The 8356-nt window shown below is 43.5% G+C and overlaps 1 pseudogene; it reads left to right on the plus strand.

Annotated features, from left to right (window-relative positions):
- Positions 1 to 6433: 6433 nt before the first annotated feature.
- Positions 6434 to 6749, plus strand: LOC129691171 (cytochrome c, somatic-like; annotated as a pseudogene).
- The last annotated feature ends 1607 nt before the right edge of the window (positions 6750 to 8356 follow it).

The raw sequence follows: 8356 nt of genomic DNA on the forward strand, positions 1-8356 counted from the left end.
CCCTTGGGGAGCTGGGGCTTGGGGTGGGGAATCTCAGCCCGCTGCTTGCAAGTTTGGTGATGGCCCTTCCCGGTGTAGGTCCCCTGCATCGAACTGCTTTCACGTGGTAGGCAGCCACAGTTTTTGTTTTGTTTTGTTTTTTTCTCCCCTCCTTGGGAGCTGTGGAGGTGAAGTAAATTTGCCCGAAGCTGCACGACCAATTGGGGCCCACTGGTCGTGAAGTCCCCCGAGGGATTCTTCAGCTTGGGACGAACACCTGCGTCCTGCATTGTGTTTTTTCTGCTTTTAGCTGTGCTTTTTACCACACTCTCAAGCGTCGGGTTCAGTTGTGTAAAGGGATGCCAGTTGGGCTCGTTCCCCTGCTTCAGGTTTAAAGAGAAAGTTAGCCAGAAGACGCGATGGCCATTAGACCCACCCTAACCACCTAGAAACTTTCCAGAGAAATAAACATTTCTAGAGCAACAGTTCCTAACTTTTGGGAGAGGAGAAGTGTTCCAAGGAGAAATCTGGTGTCTTTAATTTCAGGGTGTTTTATCCCTCAATGCTCTGACGAGAACTGCATGAGGAGACTAGCTGTCATGGCCTAGCACATGGAAAGCCCTACGTTCAGTTCCCAAACCCACCAGAGAGAAAGAAAGAAAGAAAAAAAATAGATTGCACTTAATGCATACATGGGTTCTGGATTCAACTGACTGCAAATTACATATATTCTGAAAAATTGTGTTGAACATGTGCAGATTTTTTTTTTCTTCTCATTCCCTAGACATTTCAACTATGTCATTAACATCGTTTTTGTTTGTTTGTTTGTTTGTTTTTTTGTAATCTAAATAGTCCAGAGATAATTTGAGTATCAGAAACCAGTCAGGTCACGGTGACTTCCAACTAAAGTCACTGTGAGTATACAGGTGTTCCCACCAGCCTGCCTTTGAGGGCCCTAGTAACCTCTGGTCACCACCTGCCACTGCTGCCCCCCCCAACCTGTCAGGTGTGTGACTGATAAGAGGACCCCACCGTCCTCTCTAGCTCCCTTACACACTCATTCACTCTCTCTATCATGGAATGCACCCCTTCCCTCTCCCCCCCCTCCCCGCCGCAATAAACCTTCTTTATGCCAAATATGTTGAGTGGCATATTAATCATTATTATAACATTGGGGCCTTGACACTCCCCTTGTCTCACCGCACCGCAGTTCCTTCTGCTACACTGCTCCCAACAATTTTGCTTTCTGGTCCATGGATGGCTCCGTTCGTGCATCCAACACCTACAATTGATGGGTTTCAATGCTTCTCTAGATCACTTCCCTGGATAAGGATTCGTTCTACCAGCACCTTTTTTTCCCCTTACCTTTTGGCTTCTTGAAATCCTGATACCGGGTGACCATGTCTGCGAAAAGGATAGTTTACCAGAACAGCATGTGTCTTTTTTTTTTTTTTTTTTGTCTCTGCTGGGGTTTTCAGGACACCGGGGCCTCTGGCTTAAGGCTTACCTTACCTCATCCATCAGAAGTGTGTCCTGATATTGATATACCTACCTTCTAAATTTATCGAATCTGGCCTCAGTATATGGGAGAACATGAAAAAAATCTTCAGTCTCAGGTATCAAGGACTTTTCTTGTTGCTGTGATCTACCTGACAAATCTTCAGAGGGAAGGGGGTTCTTTTGGCTTGCAGTTTGAGTGGATACAGAGCATCATGGCAGGAGTGTGAGGAAGCTGGGTCACATTGCATCTGTAATAAGGAAATATGGGGAGATGAATGCTGGTCCTCTGCATGCTTCTCTTTGTTCTAGGACCCCAGCCAGTGAAAAGCTGCTGTGGTGGTTTGAATAAGAAATGCCCCCCATAGGCATTTGAACACCAGATCCCCAGTTGGTGGTGGTGTTTGGGGGAGGCTTAAGATGTATGATCTTGCTGAAGGAAGTATGATATTTGGGGTAGGCTTTGATAGTAAATAACTACACCCTACTTCTAGCTCACTCACTCTGCTTCCTGCTTATGGTTGAGTGTGATCACTCATCAGTTCCTGCGGCCATGCCTGCCTGCTGTCATGACTCACTGCCATAATCCACTCCATTCCTCTGCAACCATAAACCCAAATAAACTCTTCCTTAAAAAAAAAATAATGTGTCTGTGTGCCTGAGTTGTTTACATGTGCACCACATGTGGACTTTAGATGAGAATGTTGGTCCTCTGGAACTGGAATTCTAGATCGTGAGCCACCATATGGGTGCTGGGAACTGACCTCTGATGGTCTGCATAGACCATTAAGCACTCTTACCTGATAAGCCATCTCCCCAGCTTCTAGAAGTTGCTTTTGGCCAGGGTGTTCTATCACAGCAACAGAAAAGTAACTAATACAGGCACTGACCGCATGAGAGAGTCTTCTCACGTCAAGCCAATCTAGAAATATTCTTACAGATATGCCCAGGGCTCTGTCATGTTGGCAGCACTGGTGGTCTCAAGTTTGTTTCATTTACTCTCATATAGATAAAATTTCCTTGCCCATATCTTGTCTGTTTCTGCCAACAGCCTCATCTGAAAAAGAAACATATTATGCATCTAAGAGCACACTTGGCACACTAAGGACAAAGTGTAATACACATTTCCAGTTCAAGGAAGCTAGAATATACTGATTTTTAACATGAATTGGCTTATTCTGTTCCCATATTTTTGTTGTTGTTTTGGTTTGTTTTTGGAGACATGGTTTCTCTATGTAGCCTTGGCTGTTCTGGAACTCACTGTAGACCCAGGCTGGCCTTGAACTCACAGAGCTCTACCTGCCTCTGCCTTCTAAGTGCTGGGATTAAAGGCATACACCACCACCACCAGGCTTTTCATATTTTTTTAAACCATACTTTCTGTCTTTGGCTATCTCTAATGATCTATTAAGCAAAACGTTCTATTCCTTGTAAACATGGCTTAATTTAATGACTGTTTAATATATTTACATGAAGTCTCCCCAAAGAACAATTCAGCTCTAAAGACACTATCCTTAGAGGATCTTCTATGCTCAGTGGGTCTGTGCTGGTTAAGTATGTTTGCATTGTTCTGTGGTTGTAGATCCTGTGTGCACTCTGTGGAAGAAAGGGGACCTGGGATCCCCTAGTCTCTGGCAGCTGAGCCTCAGCAGTTCCAGCTGCTTCACAGTAGAGGCAAGGTGGAGTATGTCTGGAGTGCAGCGGCTCCTTCAGGGCATCTCTCTGGGCTTCATGTCCTGTGATTAAAGTCAGTGGGAAACTACCACCACGGAACCCAGGCAGAATGATAAATGACTCAGATCCTTCAGGAATGAAGATATGGGTCTCCCCAACTGCAAGTAAAGAACCAAGACTCACTGAAGTGCTTGCTGAGGGTGGAGGAAGTACAGGAAGGTGGTTGCAAATACCAGCTGAGGCCAAATGGCCAGGTACAGAAAAGAGGTTTGTACCTGGTATGAACATTTTTAACATGTTTATGCATACATTAAGCAGATATTGTGTTTTCTTCCATTTCTTTATCATGAAATATAGTATCTGTTGATACGTCAGTGGTTATGTATCATAAATATATATTACCATATTTAAGTTATAGGACATTAAATGATTAATCATTCCTCTAGAGACTTTGCTACCTAAGCCCTTGGGAGATCAGAACCTTACATTCAAGGCTGCAGATGGTGGTCATAGGAACTGAAATATTTTGTGTTTCTCAGCTGGATTTTAATTTTTTTGCCTTAGTGTGATTGCTTATATGCTATGGCCCTGAGTATGTAACTTAGTTTTGACTTTTATAGGAGCGCACCTTTAAAGAGACTTTGGACTTTTATGGTATTGGGATTTGTAAAGACTCTGGGGGCTTTAAGAAATACTTATTTTATGTGTGTCTGAGCGTGTGTCTGAACCACCCGCATGCAGTGCACTCAGAAGCCAGACAAGTGTATCAGATCTTCTGGAACTCAAATTACAGACTGTTGTGAGATACCATGTGGCTCCTAAATGCTAGTCCTCTGGAAAATTAGCCAGTGATTTAACCAGTATATAGCTCTCTACTCCCATACTATTACTTTAAAAATACTTGAAAAATTTATGTATATTTTTTTGTCTGCATGTATGTCTGTATACCACAAATGTGCCTGGTACCATTGAAAGCCAGAAGAAGGTGGCAGATCCTCTGCAACCTGAGTTACAGATGATTGTGAGCTGCTATGTGGGTGCTGGGGTTGCACCCAGGTCCCCTGATAGAGCACGCAGTGCTCGTGACCATTGATACATCACTCTAGCTCTGCTTTGAAGACTTGTAAAAAGCTGGACTACATACTACATTATGAAATAAACATGAGTCTTTGGGGGCTAGCATGAAACATACGGTTTTAATGTAATGTGTTTGGGCTGGAGAGATGGCTCAGAGGTTAAGAGCACTGGCAGCTCTTCCAGAGGTCCTGAGTTCAATTCCCAACAACCACATGGTGGCTCACAACCATTTGTAATGAGATCTGGGACCCTCTTCTGACGTGCAGGTGTACATGTAGGCAGAACACTATATACAGGATAAGTAAATAAATCTTAAGCAAATGATGCAATTGTTTGTGAACTTGATATAACATATGATACCCTGGGGAAAAAGTCTAAATGAAGGCTCATCTACATCATGTTCATCTGTGGGCACATCTGTGTGAGATTGTGTAGGTTTAGATTTCTTTATTTTTTTAATTAAATTTTTATTTTTTATATTAATTACAGTTTATTTACTTTGTATCCCAACTGTAGCTTCTTCCCCCATTCCCTCCCAATGCCACCCTTCTCCCTCCCTCATCTCCTTCCTGCCCCTCTCTTAAGTCCACTGATAGGGGAGTTCCTCCTCCCCTTCCATCTAACCTTATCTTATCAGGTCTCTTCAGGACTGGCTGCAATGTCCTCCTCTGTGGTGTAGCAAGACTGCTCCTCCCTCAGAGGTGAGGAGGTCAAAGAGCCAGCCACTGAGTTCATGTCAGAGACAGTCCCTGTTCCCCTTATTAGGGTCACCCATTTGGATGGATACTGAGCTGCCATGGGCTCCATCCGAGCAGGGGTTCTAGGTTATATCCATACATGGTCCTTGGTTGGAGAATCAGTCTCAGAAAAGACCCCTGTGCCCAGATATATTTGGTCCTTGTGGAGCTCCTGTCCTCTCCAGATCTTACTAACTCCCCCTTCTTTCATATGATTCCCTGCACTCTATCCTGAGTGCCCTGTACTCAGCATCTGAGGTTTAGATTTCTTAAACTTAGATTTCTTACTTAAAGGCTTATTTATTTATTAAATATACAGCATTCTGCCTGCATGTGAGCCTGTGCACCAGAAGAGAGCACCAGATCTCACTATAGATGGTTATGAACCACTGTGTGGTGGCTGGGAATTGAACCTAGGAACTATTGGAAGAACAGCCAGGGTTCTTAACCTCTGAGCCATCTCTCCTACTTAAAGTTCTTAAATGCCTCTACCTTCCTTTCAATCTCTTGGTCTTAGGTAGGAGATTAGTAGGGAAAGGGGCTGTAGACCTCCCTGCTACTCCCTGCTGATTAGAGTCCTTGGGTTCTTTGGAGATATTCCAATCCCAGTTGTCAGGATACCAGCAGTCCAATTGAGTAGCAAAGCATCAAACCACAGCAGCAGCAGCAGTAAACAGCAAGCAACACAACAGCAGTGGTACTACTCGGCAAGGAGCAGCAAATCTCCACCTGTTTCAGGTTGGCCTGGTGCTATGTATTTTAATGTTAATTACTGGCCCCCAAGTTTTTGTCCCTGCTCAGCTGAGCACATTCTCACATATACCTGTCCTTGTTGTGTAAACCTTGCTCCACCTAATTTAAATCTGGTTGGTTTAATAAAAAATGCTGAAGCTTGGAATTTGGCAGAAGAAAGGGAGATGGAGTTTGGGGTTCCACAGGGGAGTGGGTGGAGGAACCACGAGGACAGAAAAAGGAGAGGAGAAGGAAACCAACCAGGGCCAAGTGTTGCATGGCTTGATCAGCGTGAATGGGGGAGATGGAGAACATTAGTAAGTATTTTGGGACCATAGATGGGAGGTAGCTTGAGATTGGGGCTGGGAGGTAAAGTTAGTTTAGAGGGTTAACAAATAAAATGCCCCAGGTAAAGGCTACTTTATAAAATTCAATAGGTGTCTGTGTCTTTATTTGATTGATATCGGGTTAGAGAATACCACCATGATAATTATAACCTAATAATAAACATTTATTAGGCCATACCTTTTCAACTTACAACACTGCCCAAACAGCTCCACAAAAAGTCCACCAAAGCAGCACAACCCTGTCAAAGAAGAAGGAACAATACTCTGGAACATTTCTCTCTGTGAAAACCAGCAAAGAGAATCGTTAAAAAGCATTATCTTGAGAGAGTGGGACATTGGTCTTCGGGAGGTAACATTTGAGGTGTTGACCAGCCCAGGGCGAATTAAAAAATGTGTGATGTTGAGAAAGGCAAGAAGATTTTTGTTCAGAAGTGTGCCCAGGGCCACGCTGTGGGAAAGGGGGGCAAGCATAAGACTGGACCCAATCTCCATGGTCTTTTTGGGCAGAAAACAGGTCAGGCTGCCGGATTCCAACAAGATGCCAACAAGAACAAAGGTATCATCTGGGGAGAGGATACCCTGATGGAGTATTTGGAGAATCCCAAAAAGTACATCCTTGGAACAAAAAACAATCTTCGCTGGAATTAAGAAGAAGGGAGAAAGGGCAGACCTAATTGCTGATCTTAAAAAGGCTACCAATGAGTAATTCCACTGCCTTATTTATTACAAAACAAAGTCTCATGGCTTTTAATGTGTACCGTAATTTAATTCGTACATCAAAATTCAGATCATGAATGGCTAACAATATTTTTGTTGGACAGTCCCGATTTAAGTAAAACTGACTTGTAGTAAAGTGGATATGACCTTTGTGAAAATAATCCAATTGCACATAGACTATCGCTGCTCTCCCTTTCTCAATATAAGATTGGACTTAAATAGTAATGTTCTACTTTCCACAAAGATGGGGGGTCACCTCAAACCTATTAAACGGTTTTGTACTTAGATTTATATAACTGGGCACATGAGTATGTTTAAACACTGGGAAAACTTATCATTGTCTCAGAAACAAGAAGACTTACCTGTGTTTCAATTTGTGCTCACTGGTCTGTTACAGGAAGCAACTCTCTGTTCTTGATGATGCTGTTTTAATTAGAATTATGTATGTCAAGGATGCTGCCTTTTATCACTGAAAGGCAATGAAGGTGGTTTGCATAAGATATCAAATAAAGGGTGTTTAATAATAATAATAAAAAGCACTGTCTCACTATCTGTGGGCTTGTATTTTTCCCTTTTCAGAGTCCACACAGTTGTCCAGCTAGCAAAAACCATGCCCCTCACACAAAAGGAGGTAGTTTCCACCTGACAAACATCACTGTTTTCCTTGGGGCAGGGGCAGGGAAGAACATTCCCACACCCCACACTTGGAACCAAAACAAACAAACAAACAAACAAACAAACAAACAAACATTCACACGACAAAACTGAGTTTCCAAAGAAACCAGACACTTCCACTTCAGGATAATTTTTACTGTCTTAATTGATGAAGGGAGATCTACCCTGAATATGGGAGGGACCTTCTGCTAGCACCCAGATAAAAAAGACATGGAAGAAGGAAAGCCTTTCTCGTTTGCCTGATTGGCTTTCAAGCTCAGTGCCGAGTTAATCTGCTCTGTTGCTGCTTCTGATTCGTTAGCTGATTTTAGGACCAGCTTCTTCCGGCTTCCAGTATGGATGGAAGGCCAGCAGCTCTCCAGGAATCCTCCAGGCCTTCAGTACCAACATAGGGCTGCTGAGGTAGGTACCTAACCTTTTGGCCTGAGCATCTACCAGGTTCTTGGCCTTTGCAGTGTGACACAGCTGTTCTTGGACTACTCAGACCATATTGTGTAAACTAACCTAATAACTCTCATCTTACTCCATATTCATGCTATCAGCTCTTTCTCTAGAGAGCCATAAGATTGTGCCCACCTGTCCAAGGCTCAGCCCCTCCTCTTTTTGCTTTGTGTAGTGCCTGGCTCTGGGGCACACAGTTGGTTCCTAATGAACGACACATGTGACAAGAGGAGTGGTCCCATATTTGCCTTGACTGATGAACTCCTGCCCCAGAAGTAGTCTTAACTTCTGGGCTATGTCTTTCATCCCAGAATTCATGAGTTTTGGGTGTGAACACTGTAGTATGTCACAATGTCAGACGACTGGACACTCCTGAAAGGAGAGGTTGAAGACAAAGGAAAATGAGATGCACTAAAGGTCAGTTCTTGAGAAGGTGGGAGGGGTTGAAAACCAAGGCCCATGCTGAGGCAGAGACATTTC

Source organism: Psammomys obesus, unplaced genomic scaffold (genome assembly GCF_907164565.1).
Source record: "Psammomys obesus unplaced genomic scaffold, mPsaObe1.curated_primary_1811, whole genome shotgun sequence".
NCBI lineage: Eukaryota > Metazoa > Chordata > Mammalia > Rodentia > Muridae > Psammomys > Psammomys obesus.